Consider the following 11,510-nt stretch of genomic DNA (forward strand, 5'->3'; position numbering starts at 1 on the left):
CTGACAGGGTCTTGGGTCTTGCTCTGTCACCAGGCTGGAGTGCAGTGGTGCAATCATAGCTCACTGCAGTCTCAACCTCCTGGGCTCAAGTGATCCTCCCACCTCAGCCTCCTGAGTAGCTGGGACGACAGGCATGTGCCACCACCCCTGGCTAAATAAAAGAATGTATTTATAGAGATGGAGTCTCATCTCGCTATGTCACCCAGGCTGGTCTCAAACTCTTGGTCTCAAGGGCTCCTCCTGCCTTGGCCTCCCAAAGTGCTGAGATTACGAGCATGAACCACTGTGTTCAGCTAAATATTATTTTGATCCCATGTCTGTCTCCTCTCCCTTAATGACTTCAATAACACATATATTACTAATAGACTGCTTCAAGTTGTCCACTTGAAGCATCTCACTGATGCTTTGTTCATCTAAAAAAAAATGTTTTCTTTGTGTGTGACACTGGATAGTTTCTATTGCTACGTCTTTGAGTTTACTCATTTTTTTCTTTGGAATATCTAACCTGCTATTAATACACTTCCATGTAGTTTTCATCTCACACAATGTAGTCTTCATCTCTAGAAGTTCAATTGGGTATTTTTTATGTCTTCTGTAGCTCTATGTAACATTTTTTAAACCTATGGAATATAGTTAGAATAACTGTTTTCATGTCATTCTCAGTTAATTCTAACATCTATGTCTGTTGTAGGTTGGTTTCAATGGATTGATTTTACTCCTCCTTAGGAGTCATGTTTTCATGCTTCTTCAAATGTTTGATCATCTTTGGTTGAATGCCAATCAGGAGCTGGTCACGTGATCTAATTCTGGCGAATGAAACACAGACCCAGGACGGTAACAGTTCTATTCCCCTAACCATTGATTGGCTTAAGAGTTAACACGTCACCCAACTCTGCCGGGAGCTTTTTGGGAAAGGCTTCCTCAGTCTTAGGAAAGAGACCAGTTCCTCTGGATGTGGCCATCTCCTGATGAGACAACAGGGGGACTGATGCATTTACTGAGCACTTACTGTGTGCCTGGCCCTGTGTTAACTGCATTAAGTCATGTGATCCTCAACAGCAAAGCTTTGAAGTACATAGTATCATGATGTCCATTTTACAGATAAGGAAACTGAGGTTCAGCATGGTGAGTGCCCTTTCCCAGGGTCACATGGGTAGCCAAGGGCAGAGGCAGGATGGGAAGCCAGGCCTTTCTGACTCCAGAACGTGTGACCTTAAAACCCTCCTCTATACTTCCTCTGCATTAACAACAACAAAAACAAAAAAAGCCTAATCCAGATGAGGCCCTCACCCACTGATCAATATTCATGTTGCCCAGAACCAAGTAACTGGGGCTACCAAAGGGTGCCAAGAAGTGACCCTAATGAGCTTGCTCAGATACTCTTCTGAAACAGCGTTCCCTGCTGGGCCTGGGGGCCTCTTCTGTCAATATTGACGTCTATCTGAGACACTCGGAACCTGCCATGGATGAAGGGGCAGATGCTGCTAAGATTTCAAGAGAGAAAGGAAAAGGAAAAACACAAATCCCCTCAACAAAGCTACTACATAGAACTGCAGACCCAGCAAACCCCTGTATATCTGGAGACACTGCAGTAGAAGAGGGTAGATCAGATGCCAGCAGACCTTTGAGGTGCTTGGCTGGGCTCCTGCACCCAGGGTCTGCTCAGCAGCGCCCCGGAGAGCTCGCCAAGCTAGGCAAGTCTGCTCTGGCAAGGGGACAATGCCTCCTTGCCAGGAATACTCCTGGGGGAGCTGAGATTCTAGATTTCTCAGCCTGCTCCCAGGCTCTGCCCAGCCCACAGCCCCCTAGAGGACAAAAGTCAAGCTCCAGGAAGGCAGGTTTCTGGAGAGAAAGAAAGAGTTTGGGACAATGAAACTGTCCTTTTTCAAGAAGGGCGATGCAATGGAAGGAGTCCTGGCTGTGGAGTCAGATAGTTCTGGGTTCAAATCCATAATAATAAATCTGCAATAATCCATAATAAGGGAGTTATCCTCTCTAGCAAATGGGGATTTATGCACTCCACGAATGTTCATACGCCTGGAGACTGTGACAATACAGAGTCAGAGGGATGCTATTAAAATGCCAAGCATAGAGCCTGACACATCAAATATCCACAAGAAATACAGAAACTCCTGATGCATATGCAGGTCTCACCACTCCACAGCTGCCTTGTCCATAACGACGTGACATGGGGGTGTAAAAAGGGCTTCAGAGACAGAGTTTATTCTCCAGACTAGCTGCATACACTATTGTACAATCTTGGGTTGTTAACCCATGTGATGAGTAATTTTGTGTGTCAACTTGATTGTTCCATGGGGTACCCAGACATTTGGCCTACTATTATTCTTAATGGGCTTGTAAAGATATTTCTGGATAAGATTAACATTTTATTTGTTTATTTATTTGTTTTTATTTTATTTTTTGAGACAGGGTCTTGCTTGGTCACCCAAGCTGGAGTGCAGTGGTATGATTTCAGCTCACTGCAACCTCTGCCACCTGGTTCGAGCAATTCCCATGCCTCAGCCTCCCGAGTAGCTGGGATTACAGGCACATGCTACCATGCCCTGCTAATTTTTTGTATTTTAGTAGAGACAGAGTTTCATCATGTTGCCAAGGCTAGTCTCAAATTCCTGAGCTCAGGCAATCCACCCATCTAGGCCTCCCAAAGTGCTAGGATTACAGGCGTGAGCCACCACACCTGGCCCCAGATGAACATTTTCATTGGTAGATTGAGTAGAGTACACTCTCTAATGTGAATAAGCCTCATCCAATCAATTGGACCAATCCAGTCCAACCCAATCCAAAAATGGAGGACCTGAATAGAACAAGAAGGCTGAGTAAGAGAGAGCTTCACCTCCATGACTGCTTGAATTGGGCTATCAATCTTTTCTGGCTTTGGACTTGGACTGAAATATTGACTCCTCTTGAGTCTCAAGCATGCTGGCTTTCAGGCTGGATCTTAAACCATCAGTCCTCCTGATTCTCAAGCATTTGGACTCAGGCTGGAACTCTGCTTCCATTCTCTTGGGTCTCCAGCTTGCCAAGATCTTGGGACTTCTTGGTTTCCATAATCACGGGAGCCAATTCTTTATAATAAATTAATAAATCTTTTCTCAATTGGTTATGTTTCTCTGGAGCCTTCTGACTGATCCATTTCACTTTCCTAATTCTGTTTCCTCATCTGTAAACTGATGAGAATCTTTCTTACTTCATGAGTTGTTGTGAGGACAAGCAGTTACAGTATAAATTACAATACAGTTTGCAGTGTGCTATGAAATGAATAAGAATAGGGGGTTTGGGGCCCACAGAAGCACATCACTCAAGCTTAAAGAACAGCTTCTTATAGGAGAGCAGAAGTGGTTGATGTCCAAAAGAGAGTATGGAAAGGGAGTTCCAGGAAGTAGGAACAGCATATGCAAAGCCTTGGAGGCCGCATAGTGCAGGGCCTTATCAGAACATTGAACGCAGCTCAGCATTTCCAGGGACAAACCATGGGTCCCTGTATCATTACAGTAATGGTTTGGTCTTTATCTTGAAGGCAATGGAAAGTCATTGAAAATTTTTTAGACACAGCAGTAACATGAATCTTGGGATTTTAAAGATTGTATTTTAACCTCTCTCAATCTCAGTCTCTTTATGACTAACATCAAAAAATAGCTCCACCTGCATCACTGAATTTTTGCGAAGACCAGCTGAAATTACATACCTTAAAGTGCTTTGTAAGTCACTGAGTGCTTGGCAAACAGAAGGCAGAGTTATTAACCAATGAGTCAATATTATTATATCAACTTCAAGGCTTTCATCCCCAGGAGTTCCTCTAACAAAAGCCACAAGTCAAATAAGATATGGGGTAAGAACTTATTTGCCAAACCTCAGAACTTTTGATGAGAGTTAGAGATTTGCCAGTTGACTTTCCAGTATTTGTGTTAATTTGGGTCTTCCAAAAAGCAGGTGCCCAAATGAGGTTAAACATGCAAGAAGTTGATTAGGGGGAAATGCCTGTGAGGGAAAATGCGAAGGGAGCCAGGGGAGAGGGGAGAGGGTATATCCACCACCTTGATGCAGGTCTAATCCCAAGTGACGGGTAGAGAGAAAGAAAGGAGAGTGGGTACAGGCATCTTGGACTGCAATGCAAGGTTGTTCAGCAAGGCTAGCAGGGAGTCCTTGAGCCAAAGTCACCTGTCAGGAGTTCTGTGTCTCCCCAGAATGTGACTGCCTTAGTATTCCTGTTGCACTCAGCCACGGGTTGGAAGCAGCCCGGGGGAACATGTGGCCATTGTGTAAATACAGTGATGGATTTCAGAGAACAGCAGCAGAAGCCCTAGATCCATCATGCTTCCTGCAGCAGAGACCTGAGAGGTGCATGCTCACAGTCGCCACAGTATCCAATATCCTTCTTGACTTTTGTCTAGGAATTTGTTCCTTCCCTGCTCTCAGTCCTCATACCCAGGCCTGAACCAATCAGGTGCCCTAGGTGCAGCCACTGGTGCAGTCACAGACATGTAACCTAAGCTGGTCCAATCAGAGAGAATTCAGAGTTTTAAGAGGCGCATTGGGGAAAAGATGCTCCTATCTTTCCTCTGGATTTGAATCTGGGAGGATGAAATTCAGGAGTCGCTGGGCACGGTGCCTCACGCCTGTAATCCCAGCACTTTGGGAGGCCGAGGCAGGTGGATCACTTGAGGTCAGGAGTTCAAAACCAGCCTGGCCAACATAGGGAAACCCCGTCTCTACTAAAAAATACAAAAATTAGCCTGGCGTGCCAGTGTGCGCCTGTAATCCCAGCTACTCGGGAGGCTGAGGCAGGAGAATCGCTTGAACCTGGGAGGCAGAGGCTGCAGTAAGCAGAGATCGTGGCACTGCACTCCAGCCTGGACAATGGAACAAAACTCCATCTCCAAAAAAACCAAACCAAACAAAAACAAATTAGCCGGGTGTGGAGGAGGGCGCCTGTAGTCCCAGCTACTCCAGAGGCTGAGGCAGGAGAATCGCTTGAACCTGGGAGGTGGAGGTTGCAGTAAGCACTCCAGCCTGGGCACCAGAGGGAGAAGAAAGAAAAGAAAGGAAAGGAAAGGAGAAAGAAAGAAAGAGAACGAGAGAAAGAGGAAAGAAAGAAAGAAAAAGAGAAGGAAGGAAGGAAGGAAGGAGAGAGAGAGAGAAAAAGAAGAAAGAAAGAAAGAAAGAGAGAAAGAAAGAAAGAAAGAAAGAAAGAAAGAAAGAAAGAAAGAAAGAAAGAAAGAAAGAAAGAAAGAAAGGAAGGAAGGAAGGAAAGAAAGAAAAGCAAGCAAGAAAAGCAAGAAGGAAAAAAAGAAATTCAGGAGTTGAGGCAGCCCCATTGATCACAGGAGGAGAGCTCCACAATCAGAGAGAGAAGTTGCACACCAAGATATCATTTGAGCTCTTTTTTCTCATACATGCTTGAAGCCATGATTACTCTCATTACTGTTTAATTTTGAAAAATCTGCTTATTCAAACTTTTTCATTTTAAAAAACTTTAAAAGCTTTATTGAGGTATATAACAGACAGCATAGACTTAAAGTGTGCAACTTGGTGTTTTGGCATATGTATACACCAGTAAAACCATCTCTACAATCAAGATAAAGAACATATCCATCACCTTCTGAGTTTCCTCCTGCCTCTTTTCCTCCTTCTCTCTCAACCCCTGCGTTGGGCAATCTGATTTCTGTCTCTATGGATGTCGTCATTTCTAGAATTTCATATAAATGGAATCATACAGTATATACCTTTTTTTGTCTGACTTCTCTCATTCTGCATAATTATTTTGAGATTCGTCCATATTATGCATATCAACAGTTCATTTCTGTTGTTAAGCAGTATTCCACCATATGGATACATCAGTTTGTTTGTCCATTCGCCTGTTGATGAACATTTGGGTTGTTTCCAGTTCGGGGTTATTACAAACAAGACCGTTATAAGCAGTGTGCCTATACACATGCTTTCATTTCTCCTTGGTATAAACCTAAGAGTGGACAAGAGGAATCTGTAGGCAAATGTAGTTTATTTTTTTAAAGAAATGTCAAACTGGTTTCCAAAATAGTTGTACAATATTACATTTCTACCAGCAGCATATAAGAGTGTCGTTTCTCCCAGCCAGGCACACTGGCTCATGTTTGTAATCTCAGCACTTTGGGAGGCCAAGGTAGGCAGGTTGCTTGAGCTCAGGAGTTCAAGAGCAGCCTGGGCACCATGGTGAAAGCCCATCTGTACTAAAATTTAAAAAAAAATAGCCAGGTACAGTGGCACATGCCTGTAGTCCCAGCTACTAAGGAGGCTGAGGTGGGAGGATGGCTTGAGCCTGGGAGGTTGAGGCCACAGTGAGCTGTGATCATGCCACTGCACTCCAGCCTGGGCGACAGAGTGAGATTGTCTCAAAAAAAAAAAAAGAGTTTCAGTTTTTCCACATCCTTTTCAACACTCAACATGATAAAGTCCTTTTAATTTTAGCCATTCTAAAATAGGTGTGTCGTGGCATCTCATTGTTTTAGTCTGCATTTTCCTAATGACTAAGGAAATTGGGTACATCTTGATGTGCTTATGTTTCATCTTTATAGCTTCTTTCGTGAATTATCTGTTCAAATATTTTGCCTAGTTTTTAATGGGGTTATTCATTTACCTATTATTGAGTTTTGAGAGTTCTTTACATATTCTAGATACAGATCCTTTGTCAGATGTATGATTTGCAAATATTGTCTTCCAGCCCTTGGCTTGTCTTTTCGTTTTCTTCACAATGTCTTTGAAGAGCAAAGTGTTTTAATTTTAATGAAGTTTAATTTGTCAATTTGTTCTTTTATAGATTGTACTTTTGGTGTCAGATCTAAGAAATGTTTGCCTATAGCATGCCTACCCCACTTATGACAACCAAAAATATCTCCAGACATGGCCACATATTTCCTGGGCTGTGGGGTGGGGGGTGTCAAATTGCCCCCATTAAGAATTACTATTCTAGGAATTTTATAGTTGCAGGTTTTGCATTTCGATCTATGATCCATTTTGAGTTAATTTTTGCATTTCATACAAGGTATGGATCAAAGTGCTTTTTTGGGTTTTTTTGTTCTGTTTTGTTTTTGTTGTTGTTTTGCATCTAGATATCCAGTTTTTCCAGCACCATTTGATGAGAGGACTTCTTTTTACCACGGAATTATCTTTACACTTTTGTCAAGACTCAATTGTTTGTATATACATTTGCGTATTTCTGGACTTTATTTTAGCCCAACAAGCATGAATATGTTGGTCTATTTTTATTTTATTTTATTTTTTGCCAATGCCATACTATTTGGTTACCATAACTGCATAAGTCTTGAACTCGATTCTTCTTTATCAAAGCTGTTTTGGACATTGTAGATACTTTGCATTTTATACAAATTTTAGAATCAGTTTGACAATTTCTACCAAAAAAAAACAACAACTGAGATTTTGATTGAGATTGCATTGATCAATGTGGGGAGAACTGACATCTTATCAAAACTGAGGCTTCTCACCTATGAATATGATATATTTATCCATTTATTTAAAACTTCTTTAATTTCTCCTTTAAATGTTTTATAGCTTGCAATGTACAGTTCTTTCACTTTTCTGGTTAGATTTATCCCTAAGTATTGAATTTGTTGTAAAGGGTATTTTAAATTTCAATTTCCAATTGTATGTGGTCAGTGTATAAAAATAAAATTGATTTTTGTATATTGATCTTGTGTCCTGCAAGTTTGCTAAACTCATTTATTAGCTATAGTAGTTTTATGTAGATTACATAGGGTTTTCTACATAGATGATCATGCTGTCTACAAAGAAAGATAGTTTTACTTCTTTCTTTCCGATCTGGATGCCTTTTATTTCTTTGTCTTATTTCACCAGCACGGACCTCCAGCAAATTATGAAATAGAAGAAGTGATAGTATATCCTTGTCTTATTCTGATCTTAGGAGATACCATCTAGTTTTTTACCATTAAGTATATTTTTAACTGTAGGAATCCCTTTTAAGATTTGTTCAATGTTCAGTCTAGGGATAATTATTCCCCACCAGTAAGTAAGACCCATCTGTAGTCTATTCAATGCCCTGAGATTCGTGAGGTTTTCCAGTCTGGAAAATGGGAACAGATACGGTTCTTGGTCCTATGTAAATGCCCAACACTGTTATTTCTAATCCTTTCTAATAATTCTTTCCCCAAACTTGGGTCATTTCCTGAAATATGCAGGCTGATCACTCCTGTCTTGAAAATACAAGGATACTCTTTGGCCAACCTTTGGCTTTCTCCCTCTTTGCAACTCTCTTCTCTCCACTATTCCAGTCTGGGTCCTCCAAACACCTGGGCCTCCCCAAACTTACTGCTCTGTCTCCTTAATTTAGGGAATCTCCTGGAATCCCCTTCTTTAGGCTGCAGCTTGGAAACGGCTCACTTTGTTTCCCATCTTTCAAGGTTAACTGTCCTCTGCTTCCTGAGGTCCAAAGTTTGAAAACCATCGCATCATACATTGTATCTATTTTTTGGTTATTTTCAGCAGGAGGAAAACCAATCTCATCTCTGCTACTCCCTTCTCATGAGAAGCGAAGTTTGTTCCATTGTTGATCTAGTATATTCCCAGTTTGTGTTGGGATTCCTATCGTTGTTAGCAAAAACATTCCAATTATTACAGTGACATCACCTGTCTGACCTGGGACAGATTGAGCTGGAGTCTTATCCTGCTCTAGATAAAATGCCAGAGAATGTCTAGAAGTGAAGATAATTCTTTTTAATTATTCCAAAATAAGAGATTTGGACAGAAAGTATTTGGGTGGTATTGGGAGGCGGTAAAGCCCACAGGATCTGGGATTACAAAAGGCTTGGGTTTGAATTCTAACCCAGTGACCTTCTCGTCATGTATGACCTGGGGGAAAAGTTACTTAAATTCCCTGATCTTCACCTTATCTATGAGATGGGAATTATAACAGTACTCAACTGATAAAAAGATTGTTTGAGGAGTCACTAGAATGACACCTGTGAAGCTCAGTGCCTGGCAGTTAATAAATTATATGCTATTGTATGAAAAATGATAGCTGTTATTATCATTAACATGCTCTGCTATAATGATCCAACTCTTCTGACAATGATCTAACTTTTATTTTGCCTTGTCTGCATCTATAACCTGAATAAAGCTTAGATTCGTTATACATTTGAGTTGGATAGGCCTAATACCCTGCCACCCAAAATTGTGTGAGCTGTGATGTCAGCCCACAAATCAATAAGAATCAACAGTGGCCTAATTTAGTTGATCAAAGCTGAGAACAAAGAGTTGAAAGATCTGGTTTCCATGCAGATAGTTGGGCCCTGCATTATTTAAATTATTTGATTGGACTGTTGTGCTGAAGATGTCTATCACTGGGCCTGCCCAACCACAGAGCCTCTTAAAGGGAAATGCTCCACCTCCATGCCCTGGTTAAGAGATGAGCCCAGTAACCCTTGACTCTGACCCACTGTTGATTGGACCACACCCAATTAGATATGATCCACCAAATCAGGTCTGATCCAGCCAGTGACACAGTCCTCAGTCTGGTGAAGAAGAGAGGAGTCTCCCTCTTCTGGAAATTTGGACTATGTATAGCATATCCAGAGAACTAAATATACCCAGAGACCAAAATAGTCACGCTTTGGCACTGAAGTAGCAAAGTCATGAGGTTGACTTCTGACTGGAGAGGCTCTGATAGACCAGGAGCAGGCAGAGGTTTGGAGGCAGCAGAACCATGAGTAAGCAATGAAAGGTTTTAAATGTTCATGCCCCCAAATCTCAGGTTGAAATGTAGTCCCCAGCGTTAGAGGTGGGGCCTGGTGGGAGGTGAGTGGACCATGGGGGTGGACTTCTCGTGAATGGTGTAATCTCATCCCCTTGCTGCTGTCTTTGCAATAGTGAGTTCTTGTGAGATCTGGTTGTTTAAAAGTGTATGGCATCTCCCCTTGCTCTCTTGCTCCTGTTCTTACCATGTGACATGTCCGCTCCCTCTTCACCTTCTGCCATGATTGTAAGATTCCTGAGGTCACCCAAAACCTGAGCAGATGCCAGCCATGCTTCCTGTACAGCCTGCAGAACTGTGAACCAATGAAACCTCTTTTCTTTATAAGTTTCTCAGATTCAGGTATCCCTTTACAGCAACACAAGAATGGCTTAACACACCCAGTAGGTAGAGAGAGTAGAATGGATCCGTGGAGGAAAGCAGCCATGCCAGGAGAGAGCCTAGCTAGTCCCCAAACCTGCTTAATTCCCAACAGCTTCCATTTCATCTTTGGCTCCTGTTCACAGCTATCTCTTTTCAAAACAGCTTTTTCTGTTTTGAAAATAACAAGTAATACATTATCATAGGGAAAAAAATCAGAAGAACCCCAGAGAAGAATCTAAATATAACACAGATTCTCGTCTTCCCAGAATAGTGCATTTCCTTCTGTCTTTTTCCCACGTAATCACTGACATATTTTTTTTTTCAGAAAACTTAGATCATACTATCTATTAGGTACTTTATTTGTTTACTGTAAGTTAGCAATGTGTCATTTCCCAGCACTTTAGGAAGCCACAGTGGTAGGATCACTTGAAGTCGGGAGTTCAAGACCAGCCTGACCAACATGGCAAAACCCTGCCTCCACTGAAAATACAAAAATTAGCTGGGCGTGGTGGCATTTGCCTGTAATCCCAGCTACTTGGGAGGCTGAAGCAGGAGAATTACTTGAACCAGGGAGTCGGAGGTTGCGGTGAGCCAAGATCATGCTACTGCACTCCAGCCTGGGTGACAGAGTGAGACTCCGCCTCAAAAAAAAAATGTACAATTGACTGTTGGACATGTCAATAAATACCCTCCTCTAATATTCTTTTAAATGATTTTCTAGTATTCCATCCTAAGGATATGTCATCATGAATTTATATAATTCTTTGTTGTTGAACAATTAGGCTTTGCAAGGATTTTTTTTTTCTTTGCTTTTGTAAATAATGTTGCAACGAACACAGCTGCAGCTAAATCTTTGCACACATAAGTGATTATCCCCTTATCATAAATTATTAGAAGGCCAATTGCTGGGTCAATGGGTATGCTCATCTCTTAAATCTCTTATACATATTGTTCAATTACACAGCAGGAAGGGTAAAAATTTATATTCCTACCAGTAGCATGTGAATGTATCTGACCCGAGGAGTTTTTTGATTGATTCTGCTAGACCCTGAAGACCACATTTCTACCATCTGGCATAATGGCTGGTGTACGGTAGGCACTCAATCCCTGGTGGCTCTCCCAAACTGAAGTGATTAGGTGTCCTCTTTTATCTCAAGGAGTGACTACAGAGTTTTCTTTTTCTTGGGCTAAGTTGAGGGGCCTGTGCTCCTTGCAGCCACCACAGCACCTAACCTTTTCCCTGCATGCTCTTCTTTGGGAAAATCATTTTTTTTTTTTTTTTGAGATGGAGTCTCGTTCCGTTGCTCAGGCTGGAGTGCAGTGTCGTGATCTCAGCTCACTGCAACCTTCACCTCCTGGGTTCAAG

This window comes from Sapajus apella, unplaced genomic scaffold (genome assembly GCF_009761245.1).
Source record: "Sapajus apella isolate SASKATOON/1434 unplaced genomic scaffold, GSC_monkey_1.0 scaffold2, whole genome shotgun sequence".
NCBI classification, from domain to species: domain Eukaryota; kingdom Metazoa; phylum Chordata; class Mammalia; order Primates; family Cebidae; genus Sapajus; species Sapajus apella.